The sequence below is a fragment of the Peromyscus maniculatus genome, chromosome 5 (genome assembly GCF_049852395.1).
Source record: "Peromyscus maniculatus bairdii isolate BWxNUB_F1_BW_parent chromosome 5, HU_Pman_BW_mat_3.1, whole genome shotgun sequence".
NCBI lineage: Eukaryota > Metazoa > Chordata > Mammalia > Rodentia > Cricetidae > Peromyscus > Peromyscus maniculatus.
Genome location: NC_134856.1, coordinates 73,024,000 through 73,049,454, shown reverse-complemented (window position 1 = coordinate 73,049,454; position 25,455 = coordinate 73,024,000). Strand labels below are relative to the sequence as shown.

General features: G+C 45.0%; 1 protein-coding gene across 5 annotated transcripts in view; it reads right to left on the bottom strand.

The window, feature by feature from the left end:
- Positions 1-25,455, bottom strand: part of Pip4k2a (phosphatidylinositol-5-phosphate 4-kinase type 2 alpha) — a 178,080-nt gene that overhangs the window by 77,079 nt on the left and 75,546 nt on the right. Inside the window, exon 1 of one of the 5 annotated variants that reach the window (XM_076572617.1) lies at positions 13,355-13,378. The exons of the other annotated variants lie outside the window; for them this stretch is intronic. The gene's annotated coding sequence lies outside the window, so the exon portion shown is untranslated. Of the gene's footprint in view, positions 1-13,354; positions 13,379-25,455 lie in introns of those variants that run through there. 5 annotated transcript variants of the gene reach the window in all.

Here is a 25,455-nt window from a genome sequence, read left to right as displayed (position 1 = left end):
GTTAGCGTCAACACGTAACACACGGGCTTGTTATTTTCTGTGAGTCACTGAAGCAACCCTTCTGAGAGGACTGAAGCAACCCGATTCCTGTCTGTGAATCCACACTTCAAGCAAGCAATTAAGCTGTAAAAAATGGGACCAGTAAACAGATTCTGGACAAGAAACAGACAAGAAAGTCTCAATTCAATTGGTAATGGTTCTAAAATTAAGGCACATAAAGGCGTCCCTTTATGTCCCTGGGGAGCTGGAGTTTTCTCCAGTCCTGCCCAGCACCACGGACCCTGCAACCACTTATAAAATAATCACTCAGAAACTTATATTAATTAAACTGCTCAGCCATTAGCTCAGGCCTACCATTGACTAGCTCTTATTCTTATACTCAGCCCATGTCTGTTAATCTATATGTCGCCACATGTTCCGTGGCTTTACCTGCTGCCTTTACATGATGCTCCCCGGACGGCGGGCTGGTGTCTCCTCCAGACTTCCACCTCCCAGCCTCTCCTCTCTGTTTGTACCTCCTATCCTATACTTCCTGCCTGGCTACTGGCCAATCAGTGTTTTATTTATTCACAACATACAGGACATCCCATAGCAAAGCTGTTTTATATGGAGGCATTAAGAAAAAAATACACTTTAATACTTTTTAAGTCAAGCAAAGGATATATTCATAAATAGCAAAGCATTATTATGATAATTAATTTGGATACATTCACCCAAAACACCATGTTTGCAGACTAATAGATGATAGATAATTGGCAAATGTTTTGGGGTTTTATTTATGTTTCTGCTTTGTTTGTTTTTAGACAGGGTCTCACTATGTAGCCCCTGATGGCCTAGAACTCACTACATAGATCAGGCTGTCCTTGAACTCACAGAGATCTACTTGCCTCTGGGATTAAAGGGGTGCACCACCTCTCCTGCCTAGTAAATGGTTTTAATTCAACCAAGAAAAAAGGATCAATACTTCAAAATCCCTCACATGTAGGGGAGACACTGAAACATTTAATCTGATGTTTTTAGTAAAGACATTTCTCTAGAAATCATGACCTACTAAATTAAGGTAGGAATCCAATGTGAGCAGCTGTGGGCTACGGTCAGAGCTTCCTGGGGGAGTTGTCTGGGGACAGCCAAGTCTACCTATGATTGGGGCAGGATGTGGGGTGCCAACAGGAGAATGGGAAGGACCCAGAGATGTCCATCTATTCAACCTCCCAATCTCAAGACAAGCAAACTGAGGGCCCACTTTAAAACACAGTTCAATCATAGAAAGCAGAGAGCTGGGGTGGACCACCAGGGCAGAACAAGATCAACACAGAGCCAGCAGGAGAAAGAACTAGCAGGCATAACTCAACATGGTTATTTAGAATGCTGGGTTACCACTAATTGATTTCTTAGGGAAATCTAATCACAAGTGTGCCATACCAGATTTCCTACACTGGGTTTTCGATTGCTTCTGGCTTTCACAAAACGATTCTCACTTCACAATAAACAATGCGATGAGTTCCTTGTTACTATTTAAAAAAATGCCCCCTTCTATTAGCACTGTTTGAAAATAAACACTTTCCCCTTACCAGATGCATCCTAAGAAACCCCTATGCAGCCATTTGATACAGCTCACCGAGATTTTCCTGCCAGGTCCTTTACTTGAAGCATTTTTTTTCTGCCATGAGGTTCATTCCACGAAGGGAATGAATGAAAACAGTATTTACATGGTATGGCAGGAATTGGAAGTTCTGGCTTCTTCTTCTCATTCCCATACCAGAGGGGCCCACACACACAAATGGGAACTTTCACTGATTCTCTCCAAAAGACACAAAAAAGACCCCGGCTGCATTTCTAAGAAAGTATTTTCCCCCGTGTGAATTAGAAACACCATCAAGATTCCCCACCCCCAGCTCTTCTGAGCCACCTACACACTTCACTGGGTGTCAGAGCAGAGGGCTTGGTGAGAAGAGACCAGAGAAGGTTACAGTGATTTTCAATGGCCAGAACCCAGCAGTTTGAAACGAACATAGGCAACACAGACGGATCTTGTCTCAACAACAAAAAACAAGAGACAATAGGGTAGAGCAATAGCAGAATAAAGCAAAAGGAAAAGGAAGAGAAAAAAAGAACAAGATTTTTCTTACTAACTTAAGTTTGGGGAGAATTACCTAAATTTTTAAAATCAGATTTTTAGTATCAATTTAATACCCATTTGTAATTGGTAAGCTCCATGCAAGGGAAAAACAGGCCTTCAATAATTTGCATTATCATTTGTAAATACGTTTTACAATCATGTCACGGATATGGGTTGAAACAATGAAGCACTTTCCAACTCTGAGGTCCCTGACACAAGCCTGTGGCCCACACTTGGGCTGGAGTGGCTCTCATTAGAGCTGACATTGCAAATTAAATGGCAATTTGAAAGTTCTGAGGTTTCCATGGGGCAGGCAGAGCAAATTAGAGTCAATTACGGAGGTAGGAAAAACAGGCCGCTGAAGATGTTTGCGAACTGTATTTTTATTTGTCATAGGGCGAGAGGTCAATTTTCTACAGCTGCTCCATCAATATTCATTTTCTGAAGGCATTCTGGAAAAGCTAACATTTCTGTGTTTGTAGATCAGACAGATGACAGAATCCAAGTGTGAGCTACCTTCCAATATCTAGCACATAATGTTTCATTTTGACAGGGCAAATGAAATTGTTCTGATAGCAGAGCTGCAATATAAGCAAAGACACAAAGAGTTTATCCCCTTCGCCTGCAAACTCCGAAACTAAATTAATCACTTGAGGGGGAATTTTCTCTTGAATAAGAACGATGAAGTCAATCTTCTAAACAGTGGCTACTTGATTAAAATGAAAATAAATGTCAGCAGCAGTATTTAAACTCTGGCTTAGAATCTAACCTGAATTTATATGGCAAACACGAATTCTACCATCTAGCAACATAATGCCCAAGAGCTCAACTATCAACAGTCTTCTCCTTACCTGCCCCCCTGCGTGCGTGAGTGCATGCGTGTGTGTGTGCGTGCGTGCGTGCGTGCGTGCGTGCGTGTGTGTGTGTGTGTGTGTGTGTGTGTACCTTACATGTCAGTCCCTAGGAGCCTTTGTTTTTTGGGAAAGGGTCTCCCAATGACCTGGACCTTGTCGGGTAGGCTAGGCTGACGGGGTAAGCCCCAGGGTCCTGCCTGTCCCCCACTGCCCCCAGGTCAGGGATTAGAAATGTGCACTCATTTTTTTTTTTTTAATGTGAGTTCTGGGAAATGGATTCATGTCTTCATGTTCGTGAGGCAAGCACTTTATCAACTGAGTCTTCTCCCCAGGACCATCCCAAAGAGAGTTCTGATGGACAGGCTCACTGGCTGGCCCACTACCAACTTCACCCAAAGAATGATTTCGTGTTAAAATTTACCACCCATAAAACACAGAATCCAACATGAAACTGCTGTATGAAGGCCAGAAATCTATAAGTTATTGCAGAGGCATATGGAAAAAAAAACTAAGGACGACGTTGCCAGTGAGAACAAGTGTCACAAAGTGGACCATTCAGAAGGCTCCCAGCCTGGAGCCTGGAGACCCAGGACTGAGATCTGGGAACCGGTCCTACCCCTTCATTCAGCGCAGATGCCTTGATCTCACATGATGCTTTTAAAAATGAGTTGGAGAAGAGATGTCAAATGATGTGCTTTTTGGCTCGGTGATTTAGAAAGTGCTTGAATTTATTACCTATCTTTATCAGACTTCAGAAATTTTACACACAAATCTGGATTTCTGGCTTCTTTTAGGATATGGCATGTGCCTGGCCTCCTGTCTCTGATGTGAGTGGCTGCAGGGATGCACCCCTTGGGCACAGTTCCCATTAACCCCTTGTCTTCTGACCGGATTACTGCTCAGCCTTTCAGGCACCCCAGGACTCTAGTACCTCACCTTACTAAAGCAGTCCCCAAAATATAAATGAATCAGAAAAATGATTTTTTTCCCACAGATTCTTCCCCCTAATTGCTTTATCTCTTTGAGCTCCAGGTTGGTCCAGTAGGAGTCATGTGAGGAAGCCAAGACCACACACCTGCAGATGGCATACCACCTCTTCAGCCTTGTTCAACAAGCTGCCTCTCAAAGGGCACTGGGTGGAACCCCCGAAAAGAACAAGAACCATGTAGAAATGATTCAAAATCATTTAAATCCTCCACCATTCTACTCGATCTGCAGTTCTCAAACTGTGGGTCTCGACCTCTTTGGGGATCACCTATCAGATATCCTGCATGTCAGATATTTACATTACAATTCATAGCAGTCACAAAATTATAGTTATGATGAAATAATTTTATGGCTGGGGGTCACCACAACATGCGGACCAGTAGTATCAAAGGGTCGCAGCATGAGGAAGGGTGAGAACCACTGCTTTGGATAGAGAAGTGAAATCTGCAGTGTGTTCTGCAGGCTCAGGTGTCTGAACTCCCGGTTCCCAGCTGGTGACACTGTGTTGGGAGACTGTGGGACCCCTCTGGGATGTGGGATGGAGGACACTAGGTTGGGACTTGGAAGGGTATGGCCATTTCTGTCCCCAGTCCTATTGCAGAGACAAAGCAAAGTTTCTGAAGACCTGAACCAACATCATAGCCACGGTGACCAGAAAAGGGGTTAACAGACTAATAATCCCCTGAGTGAGTGAAAGGGAGGTTTCTGCTGCTTGCAACTGAAGATGTCCAAACACAACAGTGGAACACTTGGTGGGTGTCAATGTACAGAAACTCCGTTCCTCTGGGTGACATGAATGCCAGCAATTATCCAGACTCTTAAGAAATGAATCTGGAAAGTTTCAAAGGAACATATGTTTCTTTTTAATCAGTATCTAATATACTCACATAATGTACTGTTTCCTGTAAATTCATCTTGTAATGAGGATGCTCTCAAACCATGTGCCCTGTGAAGGTGGGATTGGACAATGGGGTGCAGACAGGCATTCTGACAGGGGTTCCTAACTCTCACAGTCCTCTGGGAATGGGGTGCCACTGGCCATGCAGAAGATGAAGTGGCCTGTCACACACTGGTCCCGTTAGCATCTTAGAGAGCCAAATATATTTGCTGAAAAGGTGAGCAATGCAAGACTGCCATGCATTTTAGCATGCCAATCACACATACATCATTAGTAAAACCTGCGGGTGATAGGGAAGGATTCGGTTTGCACAGTTTGGCGTTTTGTTTTATTTTGATTTTTTTTTTTTTCAGAGAGGGATTTTTAAGAGATTTCCCTATTGAACCTGTGTTAAGATTATTCCAGAGAGGAAGTGCTGGATTCCTGGTCTCTTAGGCTAGACTTCTGTTTTCCTTTCCAAGCACAGAGCAGAAGGGCAGCCAGCTTCACCACCCCAGATCTGCTCTACAGAACAATGTGAGGAAGGCTGCCATTATGCTGGCAATGGTGCTTTCCTGGACTGCGTGGAGTCGAATTGATTGCATTTTTCTTTTCCCTTCCAGAAACTCCACTGGAATGACAGAAGAGGAAGCGAGGGATGAAACACAAAACAAAACAGAAAACAACAACGAACCCAGACCTGTGACAAAGATATGGCACAAGAGACAGCAGAAGAGAAATCTGCAGAGAATCTTTAAAAGGCAGAAAGTCAGCTAAGGCTCCTTAGCTGATCAAAGACAGGCAACTGCCATTTAAACACACAAGGACGTGGACGGCTGGGCTGTTACCAAGTCTCCATAGCTGGGATCCCAGAAGCAGAGACAAGGGCTGATTTATTGAGACCAGTTCCCAGGAGGCGCTGGGTTTAGGAGCCAGGCACCAACGTGGCCCAGGAGTAAACAGAACCTGTACCCCAATTCCTCCACCCTCGGCCTTGCTGCAGGCACACCTGTGGTCCAGGCCACTCCCGTGGGGACACTGGAGCACTCCCCACTTGGGAAAAAAAAAGTCCCAGAGGTGTGTGCGTGGGGGGGGGGGCAACCTCCACCATCGGCAATTTTACAAAGATTGCCTTGCTTGCCACCCACCAATAGGCATTACCTTTCAAGCACCCAGAACTCACCCACTGGCCTGCAGAGCCTCAGTCTGGAAGATGACCTACTATGAACAAGCTATCAGAAGGCTGACTTTTTTTTGATGAGTGTATGTAGCGTAAGGCAGCAAGCCTTAGCCTGTGTTCTGTGCACTGTTTTCATCAAATGCATTGCATCGGAGTCTCTGAGTGCCCAGGTCCTCGGATTCACACCTGTACTCATCTAGCTGAGTAAAACAAACACCCACAAAGCAAGCAAGGGTTTGAAAGGATGACTGCAAAGAAACCTCAGACCCAAGCTACGACTAAAATCTGAGTAAGCGTGGACATGTGGAGACGGGCCCCACCCATCCGTCAGTCCAAGTGCTAAAAGGAGTGTTGTTCAGAACAACTGGAATGACTAGAAAGACTTGGGTTTTCAACTACATTTGCTAATGATAACCCTCCTCTAAATGCCCACTGTATCTCGAGGCTTAGTGGAAGGCACGGACATTGAGGGACTAAAGACGGTGACTACAGGACTTTAAATGATGTACTTCATGCGGCACTAAGCTTCCAAGTTTAGTGCTTTGCCAAACTTTACTACATTTCTTGATCAATGTACATATACTTCACACAAGGTGCCATTAATAGCAAAAGTCCAAACAAACAAACAACACACCAACAAACACTACAATCCCTGTACAACACTAGAGAAATGCTCTGTCCTCCTACTCAGGTAGGATCAGCTAAAGGTGCACAAAAATCAGTGTGAGACCTAGGGTGATATTTTGTGATCTAACAAAGCTTGTCTGGAGCTAAGTCACTAGTTAGCCATAGAGGCCAGGCAGTGGTGGCACACACCTTTAATCCCAGCACTTGGGATCTCATGCCTTTGATCCCAGTACTTGGGAGGTACACACCTTTAATCCCAGCACTAGGGAGGTTGAGACAGGAAGCGATCCGGCTGGGTGGAGAGAGGAATATAAGGCAGGAGGAGACAGGAATTTGGTCTCTTTCAGGCTGAGGATTTGGTAGAGGTAAGAACTCTAGCGGCTGGCTGCTCTGCTCTTCTGATTTTTTCAGGTTTTTATTATTAAGACCAATTAGGATTCGTGCTGCAGAGACCAAATTGGCATGGATCCCTCTATCCGCTAATACCTACTGTTGGCAGATGCCCTCAGGGCAGGGTCAATATTTCAAGATTTTAAAAATAGAATAAATTATACAGATGGGAGAAGCTTGCCTCCTAGCTGGACCAAAGTAAAGCTGACTCTAGCGATTCCCTGGCCTGGCACTGCTGATGGCTACGTTTGAAGAAGGACTGTGTGTGGTTCAGGAGAGCGCAGCACAGGCCCTCAAGCCTGTAGAATTTAGAGGATGAGTCATGCGCTTCCTGTAGACACTGGGGAAACTTGCCCATCCTCAAAGGCGCTGCTCAGCAGAATGCTACCTACAAGCAAAAACCCCATAAACACACCTTACACTTCCTCTCTGGGGAAAGGCGAGACTCCACAGTTACGTCGGAAAAAACACCTTTTCAAGAGAAACCAAAGTTTTGAAAAGAGTTATATGAAAAGCAGGTATTATTAAGTTTCCACATTTGCCAGCCTGCCCAAACAACAAACAAATAATTGCACTTGGGCCACCAATGAAAACTCTTACATTCAAAAACTCCCTACAGAACGTTCTATTTAGTCCACGAGAAATGTGGTCAGAGAGCGCGGATCCATTTATTAACTGGCTTAGAACACATCAGTTGGACTTTTAAAGACACACAAACCTCCTGGCCAACTCTGAAGTCTTCAGGAAAATAAAATTCTACCATTTGAAAGACAACAAAATAAAGCCTCGGTACAGCTGGCCTGGGATGATAAGAGAGAAGGTAACAATTTGCCAAATACAGGCAGGAATAACGTTCCATCATTATCTGGGTTTATGTATTTTTGTGAGGTGTAATTTTCAATAACGAAGCGATTAAAGCTAAGAAGCAAAGTGCACAGAACTCAGAGCTGAGCCTCCAGAAAGTCATGATTAGGTCACAATTTTACAGTTCTTGCACTAGATAACAATTAGCACTTGCATTAAAAAGAAGGAAGAACAAAATCTTTAACAAAAGCTACAGGTTCTTTGTAGTGTTCAAATTATTTAAATATTTAATTGGACTTCTCAAGTTTGCAAGTAGGCTATGGATTATATATTAGCATTTATATAAAAATACAACTCAGCCTACATTTTAGTATGCTCGGATCACACACAGAGCTTCATGGATTAAAAAACCTTAAAATCCATTGTTCTAAGAATTTTCACATCTCTTTACCCATCTACCCCTGGGCAGAAAACAGAGAATCTGGCGATGGGCTTCAGAGAATAAACGGCCCCCAGATCTTGATAATACAGCCTTTCTCTGGGCATGGAGTCAGCACACTGGAGACAGAGAGTCCATCCTTTCACAGTGGCTTGTGCTCAGGGCAACGTCACCTTTTAAAATAGTGTCAAAACCTTTCCCCCCAAGGCTGTTTCTTTCCTTTAACATGAAGTAGGTTGGTTCTCACCAAGCAGTAATGGCTGAGAAACTGCACAGAAGGAAAACAGTGCTTCTCATGCAGTGAGAAGAAAAGGTAAAATCAGATTCCTTCTGACCAGCCCTGTACCCAACTCCACAGTCTGAGAAGGCTGCCTACATCCTTTCCACCAAGACTTCGAGTCCTGAAGTTGGGGCCACATAGACAGAGGCGTCACCACTGTGGCCCAGCCATTCCTGCGACATTTTAAAGTGAAGCAAATGTCTAGTACACTCTCCTTCTGTGGGCTTGTGTGAGCGGCGATTCAAGGAGTCTCAAAAACCTAAGGGCTGAGATACAAATTTATATCAAGGGGTAAAGCTCAGTGGTAGCACACACTCAGCATGTATGATGTCCTGGGTGTCCATCTCTAGCAACACACACACACACACACACACACACACACACACACACACACGAGAGAGAGAGAGAGAGAGAGAGAGAGAGAGAGAGAGAGAGAGAGAGAGAGAATTTTAAAAAGATATCCAATTATATAGGTAAGTTTAGTATATAAATCACATTATAGTCTATGATAGTTTCTTCAATTTCTAGAACATACTCTATGGAAAAACATTAGTTAAGCTATGAACGTTCCTATTTGATATGCTGAGCTCGTCATGTTTTTCTGGTTGGTCACATTCTTTACCCTAAAATTATTTCAGTCATGTGTAAATGCACCAAGGAAAATGCAAGCAAGCAAACTGAGAAGCAACTCAAATTTTATCTGAAAAAGAAGTAACTGTTTAGCAAACCACATTCCCCGGCTTCTGTGCTTGAGCGAGACAATGCTGTGGCTAACGCAAGCATGCAGAGGACGAGCTTCACACAGCTTTCCTTTGTGAAGGAAAGCATTGCTGAACATTGAGGATATTCCACTCTTAGGAGATATTCTAAAAATCTTTCAGCTTAGGTTTTACCACACCTACACAAGTCATAGTGGACTACAGAAAATAACTTATTATAGATAAAAATTTAATTAATTTATTTGAAACAGGGTCTCGTATTCTTCATAGGCTCTCTTGAGCTTCCCAGGCAGCCAAAGATGGCTGTGAACCTCTGCTTCTCCTGCAGCTACCTTTTAAGACCTGGGATTAGAGACTTGCACCACTGTGCTTGTTAGTTTGGTTTGGTTTTGTTAATTTTGTCAACTTGACATAAGCTACAGTTGTCTAGGAAGAGGGCACCTCACTTGAGAATATGCCTCCATTGGACTGGCCTCTAGGCAAGTCTGTGGGGCATTTTTTTTTTGGATTAATGATTGATGTAGGAGGACCCAGTCCACTGTGGGTGGTGCCACCTCTGAGTGAGTGGTTATACAAGAAAGGTAGCTGAGCAAGCCAGTAAATGTCTTCCAGAAAGTCCTTCCTCCACGGCCTTTGCTTTCATTTCTGCCTCTGGTTTCCTGCTTGAGTCCCTGCCTTGACTTCTCTTAATGGTGGACTAGGATATGGAAGTGTAAGCTCCATAAACCCTCTCCACCTCCTAAGTTGCTTTTGGCCATGGTGTTTTATCATAGCAGTAGAAAGTGAACTGGGACACATCACCATGCATGGTTTTATGTGGTGCTGGGGGCTAGACCTAAGCTTCATGCACGCTAGGCAAGGACTCTAGCAGCTGAACTACATTGCAAGCCCCTATTTTATATTTTGATGCAAAGTGTAGATGTGAGGTTGAGAACAAAATTTGTTTGTGTGGGTGTGGTTATGTGGTATGGGGATCAAACCCAAGACTCTATGCATGCTCAGCAAATGCTCTACCACTGAGCTACACCCCAGTCTAAAACTGGGTACTTCTGAACTTTTTCTCAGATGCTTGTATATTCAATAATAATATGCTGAAGTGCTTTACAAATAACAAGCAACAAACTTTTTTTAAACATGAATAAAACCCAACTGTCTTAGTTTAATGATTCATTAATTTTTAAAAAGCATGCCACAGCAATTAACATATCTTCCAGTCACAAATACTCCCATTTGCAAACTGTCAAAAGAACAAAAATGCTACTGTTTGTATTAATTACTTTAGGAAAGAGAGTACTTGCCTGCACATGTGTAGCATAAATATTTCTCTCCCCTCTTCTAAACACATCATTCTACAGATTCCATCACTACAAAAATAGATGGGCCAATTCCCCAGAGAATCAGATGACAGAGAATCTTAGTTCCTAATATCAGCTGACAGTAATGCCTCATTCTCCATCTGCTATGAACGTGAATTTAGGGCGCAATCTACCCAGATGAAGTCCAGGCTGTGCCCTGGATTTTAAACTTGGAAATCTCTAAAAGTTTGAACAAGAAACTGTACTCTTAGCTATTACGAAATATCTAAAACTTTCTCCTGTCATGACAGATCAACCACCTTTGTGGACCTTTTCTGAGGCATTCAGGGCTAAGCTCTTTTGTTAAGATAATAAGCAAACTGTGGGCTTTTAATGTAACCTTCCTCTGCCCTGGCATTGCAAGCATGCTCCTAGAACAAGCTACACTTGTCCTGAAAGGTTTTTCAGGGTTTACGCAGAAGACAATGCACCGTCCGCTTTCCCTAAGGTCTTGTTAGCAGCATCTGTCTCCTCTGCATGTCCTCCAGATAACCTAAAGACACAGCACTGTCTCCTGCTCATCAAGGATGGAAATCTAAGAAATCACTTGAAATTTCGTGCACATGTTAAGCCAAAAGCTAGTATGAAAAGGAAGCCACTTGCGGCGGTGGTGGTGGTGGTGGTGGTGGTGGTGGTGGTGGTGGTGGTGGTGGTGGTGGTGGTGTGCAAATTTGTTACGATGCCTTTTAAGTTAGCTTTTCATAGCTACCAGCAAACCACCATACAAGGGCTCTGCCTGTGTGAGCTGAGGAAGACCCACGGTGTTCAATGACGGCCATTCGCTGAGAACACTCTAATGACTCCTCACGGAAAGGTAGTCTGAGGAGAACAGAACAGAATCAACACTGGCTAAGGCTGCAGAGGAAATAAAACATTCCATGATGAGAGCGCAGTGGGCCTGCAGATGGCTTTACAAGTGTCTTAAGGGAGGAGACTACATATATTGGTCTTCCTACATGCCTGTCCATCCCTGAGGACACAGTACAAGAAAGAGTTGAGGGGCAGTGTTAACTAATTTCCTTACTTAGAAATTGAAAACGTGACCTGACCATTACATCTAGAAAAGTGAATTTTAATATTCTTGTAAATCTTTCAGAAAGCCACAGGATCAATTCCCACTTACCAGGCAAAAAGTTTGGTCTGACTAAATACAAGCATATTTACCTCAATTAAATGAAACTTATAAATGAAATAAAAATATTCACCAAGCACTCATTCCATTGGGTGAAGAATTCTTAAGAAAGATGTTTCCCTCTGTATGTCTGCATCATGTTTTAAATTAAAGAAGAAATGTCCACACCAGGTGTTAAAATAATCTTTATAATTTTTATGTAAGTTTGTGAGCCTTGGTCACCTTCCACAGGCCCAGGAAATCACAAGCAAGTGGCACCCTACACACTGTAAAGCTATAAAGGCAATAGTAGCTTCTCTTGCTAACCCGAAACAACAATGAACGACTCTCCTTTTGACTCCCATACAGTCTACGGACAGCAAACACACAAAGCCGAAGGATGCATGCGACTTTAATATATAAGCACCTTGAAGCCTATTATCTCAAGTCTGGGGAAGGAGCACAGAGTAAGAACATAGCTTCACTCCCAAGCATTACAAACGCCCCCTTTAATCATAATCATAGAAGAAACAAATTCACCATCTCCAAGCTATTAAAACTTCGAAAATGAAAGTGGCAACAGCTGCCCCAAGCCCATTTAACTCAGTACCTTACTTACTCATAACTAGTAGGGCTTCTTTTCTTTACTTTTCTATTGTGTGTTTTGTTCTTTTTTTTTCTGGAGACAGGGTTTCTCTGTGTAGCCTAGCTGTTCTGGAACCTGCTCTGTAGACCAAGCTGGCCTTGAACTCAGAGATCCACCTGCCTGGGCCTCCAGAGTGCTGAGATCAAGAAGGTGTGTGCCACCGCTGCCCAGCAACTCATGACTAGTTCTTATGTGCATTTTTCACGAATCTGGATGTTTAAAGAGCAGTCTAGACTCGTGAGTATTCTCTGCCAACTGCAGATAGCTCAAGTGGGGCAATGATTTTATGAAAAACAACCCACCAAGCGCGCTCATTGTAAACAATCTCTCCTTTTCCAAACACGCCATAATTCTGCATATTCTAAAACCTGAGTGAATTTTAAGTTTTTATTTCATTTCTGTATACATGTGTGTGCATGTGCACACGCACATGTGTCATGGTGCACATGTGGAGGTCAGAGGACAACCTCAGATGTCTGTCCTCCCCTTCTGCCCTGTTTGAGACTGGGTCTCTTGGTTGTCTGCAGCTCCTGGACACAAGCCGGCTGCTCCTCAAGTTCGAGGCCTCCCTGTCCCTGCTTCCCGCCTTGCCACTGCAGCCCTGGGCTACAGCTGGGCATGACTGCACCCCGCTTCACATGGGCTTGGGGGATTCAAAGTCAGGTCTTCCGCTTGCACAGCAAACCTCTTACTCACTGAGCCATCCTCCCAGCTGAGAGGGACCTGTAAACAACATGTAAATAAGAGCCGGAGATAAATGGAAGATTCAAATAACACAAACCTACAACTTCAATTCCCAGTGGATTACCACTTCTTCTGGGAGACAAACCCTCCAGCAAAGCTTGGGCAGGTGTCACCATCCTAATCCGTGGACTGGTGAACTCGGTCACTCTAATTTTCTTCCATTTGAATCAACAGGAGGTGCATACACTGATGCAAACCAAGCCAGGGTGTGCAGCTACTTACAGTAATACAGATGACGGAGAACAGAAAGGTATCTGGATGGCTTTCCAATCGCCCCCTTAGCTGAATGGACCACCTACACGGTGCTCTCCGTGTGGTCAGCGGGCTCAATGTGACCGCCAGCGCATGCCCACGGGAGCGGGTCTCCAGCAGCCCCCCTGTGTGATGTGAAATTGTCAGAGACACTGACTGCCATTTCCTCTTCCCAACTTCTAATTTCGATGATGACTTATTCTGCCCCACTGATCACAGTATTCATTATGTGGTTAAGCCTGCTTCCTCTAACCCCTAGGGCACAGAACACCGTGAGTCCTGACCGTGTTTATTATGTACTTCAAGGTTATAAACAGCATGTTAAATGCACTATCTGGACCATACCGAAGTAGCTACTTAGTAAAAATCACTAAACAACTGTTAAAGCATGGCTGACAGAAAGACTCTTCTACGTGACGGAGATTTGGCAAGGAAACCGCTTCCCCTGTGGGTGACAGTCCACTGAGTCAGCAGCTTCTAAAACTGTTGTGCTTGCTCCCTGTAGGTCAATGACACCACTGTTCAATTTTCAGACATTAGCAGATAAAAGATTATCAACAAAACACTAGAATGAGCCACGGAGAAGAAAGAAAAAGCCCCCCAAGCAACAACAAAAACCTTATGTTCTAAGTCTTCGTTTCTGGAACTTCAGTGACCCCTAAGACTCAGCAAGGAGATGCAGATTGGCAGGGTGGCTCAGTGTCCATCAGTCCACACTACTGCAGCCAAGCCTGGGTCCAACTAAACCAGCAATCAGGAGGCAGGGCAGGACACATGAGTTCTCCTCTTTTTATAAAGAGTGAAGACTAGGCTGGAGCTCTGTGGGTGAGTGTTTGTATAGCATGAACGAGGCCCTGGGTTTGAGCCATGGCACCCTACACAAATAAACACCAATGGCGAATGATATGGAAGTGGGGGGGGGCTGTGGGAGGTGGGGAGAACAAAAATGACAGCTTTAAAATGCTACCCCACAGCAAACTGATGCTCAGTGCTCCATGGGCTTTGCATTGACAGGCAGGAAGTTTGCTTTAGCAGAAATCCTTGCTCCTAATTTTCAAAAATAGCTTCTTCTAAATAATAATGGTAATAGGTTATAGCTATTTCAGGCTTAATATTTGTCTGCTGTCTCCAGCCCCTGAGTTGTGTGTCGAATCCCCAATCCTTAATGTTCTAACATTTGGAGACGGAATACCAACATTTAGGAGGCAATTAGGGTTAAATGAGGTCATGGGGGGGGGGGCTGGATCTGACGGGGCTGGTGTCTAATAAGAGGTATTTAGAAAGCTTACTCGCTCCCCCTGCCCTGCACCTTCTTATACCTCGTGTTACGTTCACGGTCTGGTAAAGGGCTGCATAAGCAGAACCAGAAGGCGGCCTGTGCAGGGTATCGCACCCGAAACCAAGCCCACCAGCAGTGTTGGGCTTTCCAGCCCCCTGTGCTGTAAAGAATATCTGTTGTCTGAGGCATCCAAGCTATGGTCTTTTGTTACGGCAGCCCACGCTGGCTAGCACGGTAACCTGAAAAATGAGAATCCATGAGCTTATGCTTATTTTTACAAATTTATTAGATAAGTAGACAAAGGGGAAGAAGGAGCCCATCTTTCTCACAGTGGAATTCCATCACTAAACACGGGGGGGGGGGGGGGGGGAAGATGACAAAAATATGAAAATGCAGCGGTGTGCAAATATTAACTATTTCAGGTTAAGAATAAGCAGCAGGTGTTAAAATTGGTAAGAAAATGTCTGATGAAAAGCAGGAGAATGGCAGGTGATTCTAGGAATCTCTCCAGACACTTGAGAGCAAAGGGGAAAATAATTTCCCAATAAAGAAAGCCGATGTCACCCGAAGCAAGCATTGTTGTTATGTAAGATGCAGACATCTGTGTAGAGGCTGGGGGTTCTTTGCCTTCTTTTGGTTACACATTTAAATGACTGAAATTCTCTGAAAATGTGAAGTGAAAAAGGAAGATCCCGGTGGTATTTTTAGTTTAATGTACATCACTTGATTCTCTCCCTCCTAATCTTCAGCATGCTTATCACAAGCTGGTTGGCCTGAGAGGTTTCTGTGCCACAGAATGCATCTTACAATTAAGTGGAATATTTCAGGACCCACTTGGTAAGCGAAATCTCTATTTCAGGACCCACTCGGTAAGTGGAATCTCTCTTAGTCTGTAAGCAGAAGCAATGGGACTCACATGTAGGAACCACACTTTCTGAACATCTAGCTCAATGTTGAATGAATAACAAAGTCTTACAGCTTGTTTTTAAATAGAAATTATGAGGGGGAAATAGCCATGCGTGGCGGTACATGCCTGTAATCCCATCATAGGAGTCTAAAGCAGGAGGATTGTGAATCTGAAGCCAGCCTGGGCTACACTGGAAGTATGAGGCCTGCCAGAGCAAAAGAATGAAACACTGTTTCAAAAGCAAAGCAAACAGATACCAAGAGGATGAGAGTGGAGACGCCTACCATTGGGAAACAGTTCAGTCTTATACGTGGTCATGTATCCTTTGGTTTTCTATCCATGCAGGACTTTTCATCATCAGCATCCATCCTTTCTGAAAACTGAATACAGCATCGCCAAGGCCAGCATTTATCTAGGGCTCACTACACACCAGGTACCTGCTCACTACTCCAGTCTCTCCTACTGGGTCATTTTAACAAACCTGTGAAATAGGTTCAACTATCGCACACTGCATCCCTGGGGAAGGAGTGGGAAAGCCAGGCTTTGGGGACATCACAGCCTCTGAGCTGCAGCCCATTACTGCACCCCAGACCCGGGTTCTGTGCTGCAGCCCATTACTGTACCCCAGATCCGGGTTCTGTGCTGCATCCCATTACTGTACCCCCAGACCCGGGTTCTGTGCTGCAGCCCATCACTGTACCCCCAGATCCGGGTTCTGTGCTGCAGCCCATCACTGTACCCCAGATCTGGGTTCTGTGCAGCAGCCCATCACTGTACCCCACATCCAGGTTCTGTGCTGCAGCCCATCACTGTACCCCCAGACCCGGGTTCTGTGCTGCATCCCATCACTGTACCTCTTGAACATGTACCTCATTTAACCTGAATTGCCCCCTAAATGTTGGAACATTAAAGGTTAGGGAGTCAACATACAACTCAGGGCTGGAGACACTGTACCATGCTGCTGGGAGGCCTCTCGTTTATATGCACATAAATAAATGAAAAGGACATACATTTTACAAAGACAGAAAGCCTGCTGGGCTCCTTAAAGTAGCCAGAAGAAAGCTGCTTACGGGTAGACGGCAACTAGATGAAACATAACACACGGCCTCCAGCAAGACCCTCATCTTTTTAGGTCTATACAATCCTCTGCTCTCCATACCTTACCTCAGGTTAAAAACCAAGGCTTTCCCCAGTTGCAGATAAAGAGAGGGGACACAGTGGTTATGGTTGAGGATAGGGTACGACTTGCTGAAGGGTCCTGAGAGGGGCAAAGGGGAGAGTGTTTGTCCTTTAGCAGGGGGAAGGTACCAGGCAGAAAGCAGAGGCGGAGGAACATGGGGAGCAAATCCTAGCAGGGGGAGGATCAGATATATGGTGGGGGCTAAGGCATTTATTTCCAGTGCTGGGGATGGAACCCAGGACCCTGCACATGTTAGGTTACATTACCGCTGAACTCCAATCTCCAGCTCTAGTTCTGCTGGGACAGGCTCGTACTATGTAGCCAGGTGGGACCTGAACTCAGGATCCTCTTGCTTCCGTCTCCTGAGAGCTAAGACGAGAGATGTGACCACTATGCTCCACTTTGGACTGCCACTCTCTTTTCTGAGAGAAGGTCTGAGACTACAGCCCAGGCTGGCCTGCAACTCACTATGTAGCTCAGGCTGGCTTTGAATTTGCCACAGTCCTCCTGTCCCAGCCCACCAAGTGCTGGGGTTACAGGCAGAAGCCACCATGCTCACTTTGAATTGTCATTCTTTAATGCTACGCTCAAAAGCTGTTCACAGTATGCCCTAAAAACATTTCCCAAAGTGAGCACCAAATAATGAGACCAATTGTGACTATGTCCAGGTAACACTGTTTTCTTAAACCTCTGTCCCAGGATGGCAACAAGCAGGCAATGTAAGTGAGGGACCAAGGGGTCCGCACACACAACAGTCTGCAGAGGTCTTCGCCAGGCATTACAGATGGAGTCTCAGGAGTGCGGGGTGTCCAGCCTCAGTGCCCTGGGCTGCTGTGTGTGCACACTGCTTCTACAAGAGAATCTGCACAGGCGCACGCCTGTCACGGCTGGCCACTCCCTGAGTAGACACTGAGTACACCTTTCCTGACTTTTATTGATAGAAAAATGTTGGTAAATCAAATCCAAATCACAATCATTTGGCTTCCAGTCATGAATGTATGATGAAAGAAAGTGCAGCTGACTGCCAACAGGGCCGCTGCAGACAGCTGAGACGGATGCAGCCCACCTGCAAGATGTCTGTCCAGAAAAGACAGCTGGGACCCAGGGCTCAGCTGAGGGGTGCAGGGAGGCAGGTGTGACCAAAATGGTTAGAACTGGCTTGATCCGCTTCCATCTGTATCATTAGCACTTGCCAAGCACCGAGTGCTGACCTTTTGCTCTGGGAACCTGTAAAGTGTGTAACAGGGACGACACGTCACCTGCCTTCCCTACTGTGCTTCTTGCTTACTTGTAGGTTCCCTTTCCTCGGTGGCTTCAGATCTGGAACGACACTGAGGTATCTGCTGACAGCGCTGCTCAAGCAACTTAGGGCTCTCTGTCTTTCTGGCTTCTGCTCTATCCTGCACATGTCACTGCCCCATATTTACTTCGCTTATTATAACGAAACAGCATCTTTCACAGACTTGTTTGTTTTATTTATGTGTGTGTTATGTTTATGCACTCACATGCGTGTGGGCGTGCAGGTAAATGCAGGTGCCCAGGAGGTCCAAGCAGGCTGTCAGATCCCCTGGAGTTGGAATTACAGTCACCAGTGAGCCCTGATGCAGGTGCTGGGAACCAAACTAAGATCTTCTGCAGGTGCAGAGCATGCTATTAACTGCTGAACCATCTCTCTAGCTTCTGAAAGAGCATCTTTTAGAAGTCCAGATTCGTAAAGGTAATTAATGGCTAATTATTCAAATTAAAAGAGATTGTTTTAAATGGGGTTAATTAACTAAGTGCTCCTTCCCAAGGAGTTCCCTCTCTCAAGCAGAAACTGTCTTATGAATTTTTAACTTTTAAATCTATAGAGGAATCATTGAGAGCACACAAAAATTACATAAAGCAAAAGTCACCTCTAATTTCACCCAATACTTATTAATCTGTTGGGAAAATACTATATATATATATATATATAAGCCTGCCATAACTGTCCCGTTTGCAACCTCAAAACTTGACAGGTTTGTATTCTCCTCCAAAATTCCAAATTTGAGTAATCCCAGCCCTTCCCAGGCAGATAATTATGGCTTATTTGTTTAGTTTGTGTTGGTTTCAGATAGAGCATTATCAGGTAGCCCAGGCTGGCCTGGCACTCTCCGTACTCCGGCTTCCCCCTCCTGTGTCCAGGGACTACAGATGTGAGTCGCCACACTGTGATTAATAACTGCTCTGTGACTAGGATTTTAAAACACAATCTATGTACCTCCGAGTTTACAGAGGTGTGTCGTGAGGAGAAACTAAGACGGGGAGGGAGTCTTAACTAAGTGACAAACAGGTGAACACAGGAAGGGAAGGACCGTTGCTCACTGCTGGGTTTGTCTGGGCAGAGGCTGTTGGAAGAGATACTGAAGAAGGAAGAGGACTTGGTTTGGATGAGGGACCGACCACATTACTGAGCACAGGAGGTGAACGACTTCGCAGGTCATACTGATGAGCTGCAAGTAACCGGAGCCAGGGCTTAGAGTGGTCATATGATGAGGACCTCCCCGGAGTCGGCTCAGTGTCTGCCACAGAGTGAGGAGGAAGGATGAAAGCTGGATGCCGGGTATTACTGAGCTGGCCTGAGTATCAGCGGGCACAGGGCAGGCTGGGAGGGGGCAGACAGGGAATGGGGAAAGGGAGCGGTGACCCGGGTGTTTAAGGGTTTTTTAGCTTGGACACTGCACAGGAAGCTTTGCTAAATCAGGCGAGAAATCGACGTGGAGCACGTACCTGGCCCATTATTTTGGAGTGTGCACAGACACATCCCGAGATGCCTCATCAGCTACAAGTGTGGTTCTGCAATTAGAAATTCTTGGAAGTCATCTGCAAACTGATCTTAGTTCAGCTGCAGGAAGAGCCACGTTAGTGGGACTGATAACGTCACAAGGATTCTGAGTCAAAGAAGAGCCACGCCTGTCTGGAAAGGACAGGATGCGGCAATGAACAACCAAAGTGTTTCTCTGGGAGAGAGCCAGGGAGGGAATGGAGAGGGCTCCCTTCCCGCCATGCTGAGGGACTACAGCGACCTCCTACCATCACCAACCATTTACTTTGTGTCCTTATTTCACTGCAAGTACACAGATAGTGTTACACAAGGACCACACTGTTACTTCCTGCAAATCTGCAAGGTAGACCAGGGCACACAAACCCTTGACTTCAAGTCCTAAGGACAGACTTCCAGAAGCCAAGTTAAGGGTCTAAATTTAGTCTAAATTCAGCCAACTCTGTATGAGTAGTTGCTAAGGAATGCCAGCACTCCCCCCACCCCACCCCCACCCCCCCACCCCCCCACCCCCCCACCCCCGCAGCATGGACTCTGCTCTCTGCGGTGAGGTTTGCTCCAGCCAGTGAGACATCAGCAGGTGAGGCCCACGCACAAGTGGGATCAACTCTGTTGGACTTGGTCTTCTACAGTGCTGTTCTTGTGGCAGCCCCAGCTAACTGAGCACCGGATATGTGAAGGGGAGAAGGGCGCATTCTAGTTCATCTACACCCTAGCATCCACAGGTGGCTACAAACTGGATAAGACCAGAACTGCCAGCCAACAGAATGGCCTTTTGAAGGTACAAAGGGGTTAGGATAATTCACCACGTAGCAATCAGTACAGGGTATTTTTAAAGATGGCAGCAAAGTGTGTCTCTGTAAGCAGCCTGAGAAGACTAAAGAGACAGTTATATAGAACGCCAGTGGCTGGCGAGACGGCTCATTGGTTAAGAGTACCAGCTGTTCTTCCCAAAGGACCTAGGTTTGATTCCCAGCACCCACAAGGTAGCTTACAACAGTGTATATTCTAGTTCTAGGGGATCCAATATCCTCTTCTGGTCTTATTGAATACCAGGCATGCAGACAGTCCACAGACATGCAGGCAGGCAAAATATCTACATAGGTAAAATAAAGCTAAGTTTAAAAAATTATGAAACACCACAGAAAAGACTAAAAATGCCCTCATGGGTTGACCCTTCCAGCCTCAAGCAACTTTCCTAGCGGGGTTTTAAAAAATTGCTATAGCCTTATCTGCTGATTCCATCCACATGGTTTACAGCCGGGGACAGCGAGGAAGAGAGGGCGGAAAGATGTGAGGAGTTCTGCGAAGTGCTGTCTTCCGGACGTGAGACACCTGCCGCACTCACGAACTCTCGGCAGCTGTCTGCACAAGACCAGGGGAGCTGGGGCTCACCAGTATTCCACCAATGGAGGGGCTCAGGAGGGGCTATTTACAGCCAGTGGCTGCCAGGGGAGGGAGACTCTTCTTCCTTCAGTGGTAGCCACTGGTTAAGTTGCTCATGCACCAGTCAATAAGTCTTCACTAATGCTCATGTAAATTAGCCATAATTACGCACACACACACACACACACACACACACACACACACACACACACACACCACATTAAAACAAACAAAAAAATCACTAAAGTAGGAAGGGGACTTGCTGGGAAGAAATCATGCAGAGTGGGTAGAAAGAAAAGAAAGGGGTATGAGGTGTTTTTGGTGTTTTTTTTAAATGACCAGAGTATCTTATAAACATGTATGAAATTGTCAAAGAATGAGTGAATAAATAAGCAAATAAATAAATAAAATAAAATATAATTTAGGAGCAGCAAGACCCTTGGGATGGCCAAATTAAAACGGAAAGAACAGCTCATTTTTAAGGTTAACAAACAGCTACTTTTGCTGCCCGCACCAGAATCCAGACCTGACACCCCACAGTCCAGTGTGCTCTGGGACTGGGGAAATGTCTATTCACAGCCAAACATTCCGCATCACTCAGGCTTCACAGACTCTATCAACAGCTGCTCTCTTTAAGGAAGCTAGCCTTTCTCATGGTCTAGCACACAGAGGCTATTTGGCCTCCACACCTCTGGGCAGTAAGGCTCAATGGTCAGGTGCACTCACCCAGGCAGTGAGGCAGCACAGAACACAATGAACTGCCCAAAATGACGCAGAACCACTCATGCTTGGCCCCACTACTGCCAAGACGGCCTGGCTCAGAGGATGCCCTGCTGGAGGCCCACAGCCTCGGGACGGGCAAAGTGCACAGCTCTTGGTGTACATGGTCAGGCTCCCACGGATGCACTTTCAAACACATGTTTTCTAATCCACACAATAAACCTAAATGGACAATTCGAAATTTACTCTGTAATAGATCTACAAATGGAAATCATCTCTGAAAAGTCTGCCCCTTTGGAGAGCCCCTGGTTTACAATTCATCAGCTCACTCCCATCACCCCATTTCCTGAGCAGTCCCCTGGACGCTGGACTGTGGTGCATCCTGCAGCCATGGTCCCCCAGTGGGGGCTCAGGGAGGCTGTGTCTTCAGAGAACAGTTTGTACTCTGAAACAGGTTTCGCCTTCCTGGTTGGCTGTACTTGCTTAGAATGGTTATAATTAGAACAGAAAAGCATTTGCTTTTGATTTTAAAACATCCTATGTCATATGAAGTTGGAGTTAAAAGTGCATCATCGCACTAAATGAACTCCACCCGCCTCTACCACACTGCTCCTTTGCTTTGAACAATCTCTTGTTTATATAAGTCTCCTTATTAAATCTCTCCATACATAGGGCCATGTGCTTCGGTTAATTGGACCTAATCTTACGGCTTCTCTCAGTACTCTCGGGCTCCCTTCTTGTCTTTCTGTCTTCAATTAGTCTTAAAGTATGTCTCTAAGTATTCCTACTTGAGTCTGGAAACAAAAGGGCATGAAGAATCTGGGAGAACTCACTCATATCCCCCACTTTCTCTTGATTCCATCTAACACTTTCCAAAGGAAATATTGAAACAGAAATGATATTACAGTCCTGCTAGGAAGCAGAGGTGAGTTTTTAAGAGGGAGAGAAAACACCTTTCCTTTGCTACTCTCTGTGGAGCTGAAAGAAGTTTTCTGGCAAACTTGTTTCCCAAGAAGTATGTTCGGCTTTGAAGTTTACTGAAGATCTTAAAGTCATGATGTCCTAGAATATCTGTGAAACTGTTGCTCCCAAATACTAAATGCATCATACCTGCGTTAGACTATTTCTAGTCACTAGGCACATTTCTTTTTGTCTCCAAAGGTCTCCAGTACACATTTAAAACTTTTAAAAAGCATTATCTATGTTGCCACACCCTGAGGGGGCAGTGGTTAAGAAGTCACTCTTCTAGATGCAAGTGCAGTCTGGAGGCGACAGCCAGAAGCACCCGAACTCCAGTTAGTTTGTTTATAGCTAAAGGAAAAACAATTACAGTCAGAACTGTGGTCAGGAGGTGGGAGGGGAAAAAAAAAAACAACCCAACTCAAATGAAGTGTCCATCAAACCAGAACATGAGAAAGCAAATGAGTAAGGCGGATAGATCTGGTGGAGCTAAGGAACCCAAGAACGTGGAGGAGAAGGTAACGCTGTCCTCCACCACACATGGACCAAACAGGAGAAGCAGAGACAATTACGGGCGCTGTGTTTCCCAAAACATCTACCCACTTTATACTTAAAAGCCACCCAGAGAGAGTTTTCAAATATTTGAGTTAATTTAGTGACACAAAAAATATTTTTCTCTTAATTTTTCTACTCAAGAGTTGTGTGTGGGTCCCCCCTACACACACAGCAACATTTCTTTGTTTTTTCAAGACAGGGTTTCTCTGTGTACCCCTGTCTGTCCTGGAACTCACTCTGTAGACCAGGCTGGCCTTGAACTCACAGAGATCAACCTGCCTCTGCCTCCCTTGTACCACCATCGCCTCGCTTCTCTTTCTCTCTTTTTTTTTTTTTTTTTTTTTTTTTTTGATTTTTCGAGACAGGGTTTCTCTGTGTAGCTTTGCGCCTTTCCTGGGACTCACTTGGTAGCCCAGGCTGGCCTCGAACTCACAGAGATCCGCCTGCCTCTGCCTCCCGAGTGCTGGGGTTAAAGGCGTGCGCCACCACCTCCCGAGGTATGCATATTCTCAACAAACCCCCCCCCCTTCCCCCCCCCCCCCCCCCCCCCCCCCGCCCCAGGTCAAAACTGACCTGGAGATGAAGAAGAAAAAGGTGGATAATGCATGAATGCTTTTCTGTAAGAAAAGCACAGACACAATTCACAGTATATTCAACTCTAAAATTTCTTTGAAATTAAAGTACAATGTTTCATGACATAGGTTATCGAATTTTCCTAATGAAAACCCCCCAAAAAAGGACAGCCATTAGTGGGAACAAATTCAGTTACCAGAAGGGATAAATTCTGGCATTTCACAGTGCCACTGTACAGTAGGGTAAACAATTTATCTTCCAAAAAAGCAAAAAGAGGGTGTTAAGTGTTCTTATTGCAGAGAAACATGTATTTGAAGTGATGAACACAGTAATTTCCCCAAGCTGATCATTCCACAAAATATACATGTATCAAAATATCACATCAATATACAATTTCAATTTTCTAATTTAAAAACTCCATAGAAACCCTATGGCTATTTAGTACAGCAAATAAAAAGAGCCATAGATTACAACTGAATGTGGTTGTGTGTGTGTGTGTGTGTGTGTGTGTGTGTGTGTGTGTGTGTGTGCGCGCGCGCGCGCGCACAAAGACAGGATCTCACTATGTAGCTGTGGCTGGCCTGCAACTTGCTATGTAGACCAGGCTAGCCTTGAATTCTGAAATCCACCTGCCTCTGCCTCTCAAGTGCTGGGATTAAAGGTGTTCGCCAACAGGCCTGGCTTGAATTTCTGTTGTTGGGTGATGTCTCTCCTTCAATAAGCATACATGCATTTTTATAAGCACCAACAAAACAAAGACATATTTAATTCATAGAAGCAGGAACAATCAAGGTCATACAACATCTTTGTCAGCACTAATTCACAGTTCCTGCTTCCGAACATGTCAAGAAAATGATTCTGCCAAATTTCATCTAATATCCAGTCATACTTTAATTTCCAAACTTCATTAAAACTGGCAGTTGTACTAAGAAGAATCAAGTTTCAACCAACCAGTCATTGTTGTCTCCCCCCACCCCCTTTTTGAAAGAAAGCAAAAGAATGGTCAGGCTATCCCAGGCAAAGGATTAAGAGTGCTTTGGTTAGAATTGAAAGGCATGAGTTAAGCAGGTGTTTTACACAATCCTTTACAAGAAGCTCGCTGGATTCCTCAAATTATTATAGAATGCTGAAAGAAAACATTTGTCTAACTTAATAGGGGCTCATAATAGGATGATGATAGTATTGCATCCTGGGAAATTTTCTCCCTTGGTAGCATCAGGTATTTTACTACCCACAAACCTTGGTGATAATCAAGTGCTCTCTCTGGATGAAAGGGTACTTCCCAGTGAAGGGGGGGATGGGGGCTAACTAGGACTCCTTCTCTAGAGGGCTGGGTTTGTTTACTGACACCAGATCTTGTTCTTGGGAAGGAGGCAGTGAAGGGTAAAAGGAGCAGATCTGGCCTGCAGGCAGCAGCTGGGGCTGGAACCCTGGCTGCCTGGGACCCACTGCCCCACAAAGGACCCAAGTGTGGATTATGTTGATGTTGCATAATAAAGCAGCTTGCCCAGTGACCCGTGCAGAGCCTCAGGGACTGCCCTCCTCCTCCTGGAGTTCTGCTGAAAGAGACAATGATGGGCACATCCTAATATTCAGCCTTCTTCCTCGATCCAATTTATTGACCTTCTCCTCGACCTGGGAAAATGGATTCTAGACTCCATGATTGACACTAAGTTGCTTAAACATGCCTTGGTTTGTATTCCCTAAT